Raw genomic sequence first — 10792 nt, forward strand, 5'->3', positions numbered from 1 at the left:
AGCAGCTCTCATATCTAGAAATGTGGCAGAGTTTTCTAGTGGACCTAAACCATGACAACCTAGAGTTGAGACAGATGTCTTATGCATAACCTACTTCCAATTCCGGGGACACTTCTACAGACAGATTCACGGCTGTGCTATGGGCTCTCCGGTCTCTCCCATCGTGGCCAACCTGTACATGGAACCGTTTGAGAAGAAGGCATTATCCTCGTTCCCGGGCACACCACCAAGTCATTGGTACCGCTACGTGGATGACACCTTTGTGAAAATCAAGAAACAAGACTTGGAAGCGTTCTCAGAGCATATCAATACTGTGGACCCCAACATCAAGTTCACACGAGAGGATGCCAAAGAGAACCGCCTGGCCTTTCTTGATTGTTCTACACTCAGAGGAAAGGACGGAAAGCTCCAGATAGAAGTGTACAGGAAACCAACACATACGGATCAATACTTGCTCTTTGACTCACACAATCCATTACAGCACAAGCTGGGTGTAATCCGGACATTACAACATAGAGCCCAAGAAGTGCCCACTGGCTCAGAGGGTAAGAGGAAATAGGAAAGGCATGTCCAGAGTGCACTCTCAGCCTGTGGTTATCCTACTTGGGCTATCAACAAAGTTAAAAAAGCCAAAAACAGGACAAAAAGGGAACAGAACCAAGAAGGAACAGTGTCTCCATTCCTTATGTATCTGGACTGTCTGAAAAACTACAAAGGATCTTTAGACAGCACGATGTTCCTGTTTTCTTTAAACCAGGCAACACTTTAAGACAGAAACTCGTTCACCCTAAGGACAAGATGCCCACACAAAAACAGAGCAATGTAGTTTACTCAATTCAATGCAGTGAGGAAAACTGCAAGGAACGGTACATAGGTGAGACTAAACAGCCACTTCACAAACAGCCACTTCACAAAAGATTTTATCAGCGCAGATGACACGCTAACTCAGGATTGCAGAGCGCCGTGCATTTGCATCTAGATGATACAAACCACACATTTGAAGACAGTGAGGTGAAGATTATAAGTAGAGAAGAGTTGGTTTGAACGGGGTGTCAAGGAAGCCATTTTTGTGAAAAAAGAAAACCCCTCTTTGAACAGAAATGGCGGTCTGAGATTCAATCTGCCCAAAGTTTACCACAGTGTTTTAGCACCTTGGTCACGCCAATCATATGCTAATCAGGTACTTAACAGTGATGAGGGAGGTGCAGCCAGAAAACAATAGGCCTGATTACTGATTACTGGGCCATCTTGGAAACAATTAGGTCAGTTTCAGGTGAAACTAGGCAGAGTAATCAACAGATACTCAGGTAGACTCCTTCCTGAGGGCAGGGCTTATGTAACACAGAGTAGCTTAAATTTCTGAGTTCCCGTTCCATTTTTTTACAATTGAGAATGACTTCCGGATGGGAGCCGAAACATGTTGATTCTGAAAACAGTGTCCAGATGACTATGACTGAAACCTTTTCTACGATAGAACACTCCTGGACGAATGAGGGACTACACCGTCTTATAATGATAGTAATACTAAAGATGGTGTTGATAATAAGTTGTGCTGACGGCAATAGTAATATCAATAATAATAATAGATAACATTGATAATAATAACAATAATAACAGTAGTGATACTAATAATAAATATGGTGATGATAATATTTTGTGTTGACGCAATAGTAATAATAATAATATTAATAACAATAATAACATTTATATCAATAATAATAGTAACAGTAATAACAGTAATAATAATAATAATAATAATAATAATATTAAGATGGCAATGATAATATTTTGCGATGACGGCAACAGTAATATCAATAAGAATAACAGAAATAATGGTAATAATAATAATAATAATAATGATAAAATGACAATAGTAATAATAATAATGTAATAATGGAATAATGACACATACCAAACACCTCTCCTAGCTTCTGTGTCAGTGTGCATGTTTTGTTTTGTTTTTCCCTCCTTCTCATTCACAGTACAATTACTATTTGTATGTATGCCTAAGCTGAGGTGGTGCATTAAAAGAAGGGTGTGGTGCATTAAAATCAGCATTCGGTGCATTAAAATCATGTGTGGTATATGTTAGGTATAGATTTGATTTAGTTATATTTATATATTTTAAATATATATATTAAATTTTTTTAATTATTAAAGATATTCATTATACCGTTACCGTCCTTATATCAAGCAAAATATCATCCCATCAACATCATCTTATTACTGCTCAATGTTTCTATGATATTGATAATATTAATAATAACAATAATGTCAATAATAATAATGATAAAAAATACTCATAATATTACTAAAACCTTTTATATATATGTATAATAATAAATGAATACATATTTAATTAGGATGAGTGTGTCAGATTTGTAATAGTTGAATGAGGTCTGATCTGGAGTGTTGTGGTTCCGATATACAGTTAATTAAAAATATTCTGGGGAGATGTAGTCTGTGAGCAAATTTTTCCAATGCGTTTTGTGAATAGTGTTTCGGGATTTCCAGTTCAAGTTTTTCTTGGCGATGGCTGAGGCTACGAGGAGCATCCTTTTGTTTGTTATTTCCTGATTGAGAGTTGATAGATCACCCAGTAGACAGAGTAAGGGAGATAAGGGGATGTGGCAGCCCAGGAGGCGGGATAGGGATTCAGTGACGTCTTTCCAGAAGTGTTTAATGGGTGGGCAGTGCCATATGGTGTGGCTATATGTGTCCGGACAATTTTGTGAGCAGTGTGAGGAAATTTCTGATGTGAATCCCATTTTAGACAGCCTTTCCCCAGTGTAGTGTGTTCTATAAAGAGTCTTATACTGTATGAGCTGAAGGTTGGCATTTTTAGTCATGGAGTAGATATTTTTACAAATTTGAGTCCAGAAGTCGGTGTCAGGAGCAATCGAATGGTCTTTTTCCCATTTGATTGTTGGTAAAGTTATGGTTTTATTTGAATTTGTTATAATTTTGGATATTTTGGAAAGTAATTTTTTCGGGGAGGATATATTAACTAAATCTGCTAATGTGGAAGGAAGGTGCAGATTGATGGTTCTATTGTTGATTTTGGATAAAACAGCTGATTTGAGGTGCAGATAATTCAAGAAATGATTGCTCCTGATACTGTACTCCTGGACTAAGTAGGAAAATGAAACAAAGTTGTGTGTGTGTAAATTGAGTGTTTTTTTTGTTGCTTGTGAAATCAGGGTTGTTCCAGAGTGGGGTGAGTTTAGATGGGGCCTGATTGGAGTTTGTGATTTGATGATATTTCCACCAGGCTGTCAGAGCAGAGGCTATTGTCAATGCTACGAAGCATGGGTGATGTTTAATGGACTGACTGAGAAATGGGATGTCTGATATGTGCAAGTTTTCGTAGGGTGATTGTTCTATGTCTAGCCATATAATGTCTGACTGAGTGGGGTGAGTCCATTTATATATGTATTGAAGTTGGTTTGCTAGTGAGTAATGGTAAAAATGTGGGGCTTCTAATCCTCCTAAAGATTTGGTTTTTGTAAAGTGCTTAATTTTGTTGTGGTTTATTTTTCCAGTAGAATCGGGTAATGATGGAGTCTAAAGATTTGAACCAAGTGAGAGAAGGTTGGGTTGGGATCATTGAGAATAAGTAGTTTATTTTTGGAAGTACTGTTATTTTGATTATAGCTATTCTGCCCTGGATGGAAAGTGATAAGTTGTGCCAGCGGTGAAGGTCGTCTTCTAATGTTTTCAGTAAAGGAGTGAAGTTGAGTCCAGTCAGCTCTGACAGTCTGGAGGAAACCCTAATGCCTAAATAAGTGATGTGGCCTGTGCATGGAGGAATGGGTGATACCTGGGCTACCACATCCCATTTGGTTTGATGTAGTGGAAGAATTGATGATGTATTCCAATTTATTGCATAATCTGATATTGTAGAGAATAAATCAATGGTTTTAGTTATTTCTTGCAGAGATGATTGAGGATTTTGCAAAAAGAGTAAAATGTCATCAGCATATAAACTAATCTTATGTTGTTTTGTTTGGGGTGTGTGGATTCCTCTGATGAGTGGGTTCTGATGGATGGCTGCTGCTAAGGGTTCAATGAAGATGGTGAATAAAGAAGGAGAGAGTGGGCATCCTTGCCTAATCCCCCTGTGCAGTGTGAAGCATTGTGATGTTAGACCATTGGTGGTGACTGTGGCAGAAGGTGCTATGTATAAAATTTGAATCCAATTAATAAACGACTCCCCAAAGCCAAATTTTTGTAATGTGGTGAATAAAAAGTTCCAATTATCTCTGTCGAAAACCTTTTCTGCATCTAAAGTGACTATGATGGTATTTTCCTGAAACCAGTCTGATCCAGGTGGATTATGAATGGGATAATTTTTTCAATTCTATGTGCAAGAACTTTACTGATTATTTTGATGTCTATGTTGATGAGAGATATAGGATGGTAGTTTGACGGAAGGGTTGGATCTTTATTAGGTTTGGGGATAAGTGAAATAGTAGTTGTGTTCATGTGCACTGGTAATCTTGAATTTTCTTTTATTTCCGTTATTGCTCTGATGAATAATGGAGATAAAATGGACCAGAAGTGTTTATAGAACTCAGCAGAGAAGCCATCAGGTCCTGGTGCTTTATTGTTAGGCATTCGACTCAAGGTGATATGGAATTCTTTTTCTATTGATTGGTTTGTCAAGTGCGCTGATTTGTTCTGTGTTAAATTTTGGGAGTTGAATATTATTGAAAAATGAATTAATATCATCTTGTCTTGTGTTATTATCAGATGTTTAGCATAGATGTTTCAGAATATTGTATTTATTTCTTGTGGAGAGTTGGTAGGCTTCCCTGCTGAGTCCTTAATAGTTGCAATTGTTACTTTTTCTCTGTTCCTTTTAATCTGATTGGCCAAATATTTTCTGGATTTGTTGCTGTGATGGTAGGTTTCTTGACGAAGTCTATAATTTAGAAATTGAGTTTTTTTTATTGATGATTTCATTTAGCAGGAATTTTTGTTTTCTTAATTCATTAAATATTACTTCTGTTGGGTTACTTGCATGTAATATTTCAAGTTCTTTTATTTTATTTTCTAGTCTGATTTCTTCTTGTTTTTCTATTTTCTTTTTATGAACGGAGAATGAAATGATTTTACCTCATAGTACTGCTTTGCCTGTTTCCCAAAGTAATGAAGCTGATAACTTTGGTGAGTCGTTTATTTCTAGGAAGGATGTCCACTCCCTTTTAAGATAACGGTCAAACTCTGGGTCTTTAAGGAGTGATATGTTAAAGCACCATCTACTGAATGTTTATGTAAATTAGCTGGATTCCATATGAATGTTACTGGAGCATGGTCACTGATGCTGATGGAGTTTTATTATTCCACACTGTGGCAGAGTTGTTGAAATTCTTTGTGCAGTACTTCTATTAATGCTACTCTGGCGTCCAGTCCGGATAGTTTATTGTCTATGGATGTAAGTATGTCGCTTACCTCGGAACAGCACGGGGGGTGCAGAAATGTGGGTGAAGAAGATGCGTTGGATGAAGCAGGTGAGCCCGATATGCGTGGCTTTTTAGCTTTTTGAGAGCGTCCCATGATGCAGAGTCTATTGTAGCATTCGTCAATGTAGTCTTCTAGGTGATCCAGGTCCAAATTGTAATCCAGTTTATTGTATTTGTGGGAGGTGAAGTGAACAAACAAATAAACAAAGAAAGAAAGAAAAAAATATCAAGAAAAGTTTGCTGACTTCTAGCAGCAACGCGCTGTCATGTTCAATCACGCACCGTCTCGTGAGCTCAGAACCCCCTGTGTTACCGGATAGGGTTTTTATTGTAGCTGGTGATTTTAATCAAACAGACCTCAGAACTATTTGACCTAAATTCCACCAGCATGTCCACATCCCCACCTGGGGGAACAAATACACTGGACCATGTGTACACGAACATTTCTGATATTTCCCTGCTTCTCCTGCCTGCTTACACCCAGCTGAAAAAAGGGTCAAACCATCAAAGTGTGGACAGATTAAGTTACAGCAGCTCTACAGGATTGTTTTGAGAGCACAGACTGGCTCATGCTCATGCTCAACCTAACATGGCAGCGGCGGATGGCCGCCCACCATTGAGTGGGCGGTGGTTCTGCTCGAGGTTTCTGCCTCTTAAAAGGAAGTTTTTCCTTGCCACTGTTGCCAAGTGCTTGCTCATGGTGGGATTTGTTGGGTCTCAGTAAATAATATTAGAAAGAGTACGGTCTAGACCTGCTCTATAGGAAAAGTGCAATGAGATAACTTCTGTTATGAATTGGCGCAATATAAATAAAATTGAATTGAATTGTTCAGAGATGCCACCACCCAGGAGAACCACATCAATTTTGAGGAATATAAATCATCAGTGACATCATACATCAGCAAATATGTTCATGTAGTGGTGATCACAAAGACAATAAAATAATTCCCCAACCAGAGAGCCTGGATGAATGGAGAGGTGAGGGCTCTATTCAGAGCCAAAAAAGCTGTGAACCTGACATCAGGAGAGACTGGAGAGAAACCTCAACACCAACAAAAGGTGATCAAAAAGATCACAGGCTACAAAAGCAAAAGTGCCCCAATCATGTGTGATCTAAACTGATAGCCGCAATATTTACCTATCGTATTGTTGAATTATCAAGGACACTTTTGTGTTTTAGTTTTGAGAAATGTTGAGAATATTATTGAAAGAAAACCTTAACATGGGAATTAATAGTGAGGAAAATACTTTTGGGTGGCGGTTAAGTTAATATTGGAGTGACTGGACGGCAGGAGCAGTTGCTCTGATCGTCTAATATTGCTCCTTGTGGTTTTACATTGGAGTTAATTGAAAGCCCAGCGCGTCTCTCTTTAGTCTCAATTAGTGAGCTTTAGAGGTGAGTCGTAGAAAAGGTTTCAGTCGTAGTCACCTGGACACTGTTTTCAGAATCAAGACGTTTCGGAGTGCCTGATTAGCATGTGATAATCAGGCACTTAACAGTGATGAAGTAGATGCAGCCAGAAAACAATAGGCCTGATTACTGATTACTGGGCCATCATGGAAACTATTAGGTCAGTTTCAGGTGAAACTAGCTATTAACAGACACTCAGGCAGATTCCTTCCTGAGGGCAGGGCTTATGTAACTCAGAGTAGCTTAAATTTCCAGTTCCCGTCCAATTTTTTCACAATTGAGAATGACTTCTGGATGGGAGCCGAAACGTCTTGATTCTGAAAACAGTGTCCAGATGACTACGACTGAAACCTTTTCTACGATAGAACACTCCTGGACGAATGAGGGACTACACCGTCTTATTTAGAGGTGAGGCGGATTTTGTTACCTTCAGACAGAGCCAGGCAAGCTGTTTACCCCGTTTCCAATCTTTATTCTAAGCTAAGCTAACTGTCTGCTGACTTTGTATTTAGGACAGATATGAGAGTGGTATCAATCTACCAACAAGTCCTCATCAACCACAGAGGTCATTTGTTCTTACCCTCTAATACGACCCACAGGAGCATTTCCTAAATTAGTGCCCCTGTGGACAGGCATATGTTACGTAAATCACATGACATAAGTCACGTAGCATGGTTAACGTTGTAAAACGGTCGTAGTTTGGTTAGGTTTACGTAAAAAAAAAAACTACTTGGTTAGGCTTAGGTAAAGATCATGGTTTGGGTTAAAATAAGTATGTTACGTAAGTCACGTACATAACGTTATGTAACTTCAAACTTAAAATACGTCAACACGTCAAGTCTTTTGGTTTGACATGGGACACGAATCCAGGTCTCCTGGGTGAAAGTCCTTTGTTTGTTGTTTGCTCCTGTCATAATTACCACGACCACTAGAGGTTGCATCCTACAATAAACATAAACATAGGTTGTAATAAGCTGCTTGCACAGATGACCTATATAGACATTTTTCTGGTGAGGACAGTCTACAATCTACTCATCTAATGCACAGCAAGAAAGCGAATATTTCCAAAAACTGTTTTCAATAAAAGTGCAAATATAGGGGCGGCTTCTTCACTTGATAGGATAAATGTTATGTTGTTGATCCAGTATTTGGGGTTAGTAAATACCTTCAACCTGGAGTTTTCAGCAGAATCCATTTTTTTCTTGCACTTTTCCCATATAGAAATGAGGCCAAATCAAAATGTTTAACCCATGTCAATTATATTTTTTCATGTCTACTACAATAGAACAAAACTTTAGTCACTTTAGCCATTGTGTCTCCATATTTTATTTTATTATACAGCCAGTTTAAGACCAGTTAGGGTTCTGAAACCTTCCAAGCTGAGTATTAAGTAATAGGGACTTAACTTGAAAACTTAAATATACTTGAATATTAATTTAATATAATCTAAAATAACCATTTGTTAAAAAATAAATAAATACATCTCCACTACTCTTGTGTATAATGTGAAATTCACTTCAATTAACTTTATTTATCCAGTGACAGAACAATTTAACCACATAATGCTACTATGAAATGTTAAAATAAATGTTTTAACTATGTTATTGTTTGTTCTTGGTTAAGCACTTTTCATGCAAGGGAAACCTGCATTCAAGTAAAGATTCCCTGCTAGAGTGGAAAAACTGAAGGGTAACATATCTATACATCTAACAAACGCTGTACTTTTACTGCATTTAAAAGGTCATGCAGACTAACTGATGCACTTTTTTTCTGATGGAGGGGGTGGACCACAGCAAAATCATGGACATGGTATGATACAGCGGATGAAGCAACAGGTGGCTGGATGTCTATAACACCAAGCAAGTAAGGACAGGCCTTACTGCTTGAGGGAGATACTCCCGGGAGGAAAGCACATTCTCTGTGACTGAGGAAAGAAAGGAACAGAGAGAAAGGAAGGCACAAAAGGAAGAGGAATGTTTGAGAATTGAGAAAGAATGGTTAGATAATTGCAAGAGAAAAGTAAAAAAAGAGAGAAAAGACAGGTAGACAGCAGATAGGAAGGAGCACATCTTCCTCTTTTACTTTAAAGTTACTTAAAAACTAGTTTAGATTCAATATTTGGCATATACTGTTACTTGAGAACACATGTTCAATAATCTTTTTCCTGTGCTGTCGCCTCCAAGCTATAACTGCAGTGGCTGTGTAGTGCACCCAGCTGGTCAGAAGGGACTACTACACATTATTTTACCTCATCTGAGATGGGCTTCCTGTGCAACTCCCTGTGTAAAATACAAAGTATTTTGTTATTCATTACAAAATGCACTCTAAGTTTCTCCACAGAGTATTGTAAAAAAAAAAAAATTAAAAAAGCATGTTTTTCCCTCAAATATCGTTTCATTTCAATATGTCATTAAGAAAATAAACCAAAGTCAGATGACACAAAGCAGCTACCACATTCAGCACATAACTCTGTCTGTGTTTCAGACGGGAACACTCTACTCAGATTGAACAAATTATATGACAGATTTCATTCATTTCACTGTATTCTATCAATAGGCAGTGCTTGGATCTGTGGATTCATCACCAAAAGGTCTGTCATGACATGAAACTGCAATATCATCTCTTTGTTAAGATTAACGAGGGAACACACAGAACACATACTCGAAAGGTAGATGAACAAAACAGGATTTTATTGTAAAAAGTTGAGAGCAAGAGCTAGAGGTGCTGTGAGTGTGGCTGACAGTGAGGCGGGTAGGCCAGCAGGCTGGCAGGTGTGCAGGCAATGATCATGAGGCATAGAAAACAAGCATTAGTTGCAGGCAAAAAAACACGATAATAAATAATAAACTTTATTTGTATAGCACTTTTCAAAACACAGTTGCAAAGTGCTTTACAGAACAAAATAAAATAGTACACACAGTAAAAACAAAGACTACAAAACGAACATAATACCTGATAAAACAACAGAGTGTGCAATAAAACAGGTAAATGCAAGTAAACTATGAGGCATAAAAACTAGACATGCAATAGATTTACTATAAAAAAGCCTTCCCATAAAAGTAAGTTTTGAGGAGTGATTTAAAAGAAGGTACTGAGTCAGCAAAACTAAGTTCCTCAGGTAGGGAGTTCCACAGCTGTGGAACAGAAAACACTTGTTTCCTTTTGTAATGCGGTAGGCTGTGGAACAGTTAAAGGACAGTTGAGGAGCGCAGGCAGCAATTTGGCTCATAAGGCACGAGTAAATCTGTAATGTAAATTGGAGCAAGGCCACATAGAGCTTTAAAGGTATTTAATAAAAGTTTAAAATCAATTCTAAACTTCACAGGTAGCCAGTGTAATGTTGCAAGGATGGGTGTGATATGGTCTTGTCTTTGAGGTTGTCAGAAGTCTGGCAGCCGAGTTCTGAATGAGATGAAAACGGGAGATGGCAATTACAATAATCCAGATGTTACGACATGAAAGTATCAATGACTTTTTTAAGGTCTGATGAGATAAAAAGGTCTGTATGAGATAAAAACATTAATGTTTGCAATGTTCCAAAGTTGGAGGAAGCATGATTGCTGTTACCTTGGTGATTTGAGTGTCAAAACCGAGCTCAGAGTCAAAGATCACACCCAAATTGTGAGCAGAATGAGGACAGGTTCCCAAGATTGTTTTCAAGTCACTGGACAGGTTTTGGGGGTCGAATAAAAGGACCTCAGATTTGGACTCATTGAGCCAGAAGAAGTTTTGTGACATCCAGCATTTAATGTCAGAGACACAAGCCATAATGTGATAAAGCTTTTCCATGTCAGTACCAGTTAGCGGAACATACAGTTGAGTATCATCCGCATTAAAATTGAAATTAATATTATGCCTGCTGATTATTTGACCCAAAGGAAGCATATAAATAGAAATAAGTATAGGACCCAGAACT

The 10792-nt window shown here is 38.0% G+C and overlaps 1 long non-coding RNA gene across 1 annotated transcript; it reads left to right on the forward strand.

The window, feature by feature from the left end:
- The first annotated feature begins 7217 nt into the window (after positions 1–7217).
- LOC122873241 lies at positions 7218–9297 on the forward strand. The gene is made up of 3 exons (XR_006377384.1): positions 7218–7284; positions 8500–8565; positions 8656–9297. It is a non-coding gene; the product is annotated as an uncharacterized LOC122873241 (long non-coding RNA).
- Positions 9298–10792: the final 1495 nt, after the last annotated feature.

This window comes from Siniperca chuatsi, linkage group LG3 (assembly GCF_020085105.1).
Source record: "Siniperca chuatsi isolate FFG_IHB_CAS linkage group LG3, ASM2008510v1, whole genome shotgun sequence".
NCBI lineage: Eukaryota > Metazoa > Chordata > Actinopteri > Centrarchiformes > Sinipercidae > Siniperca > Siniperca chuatsi.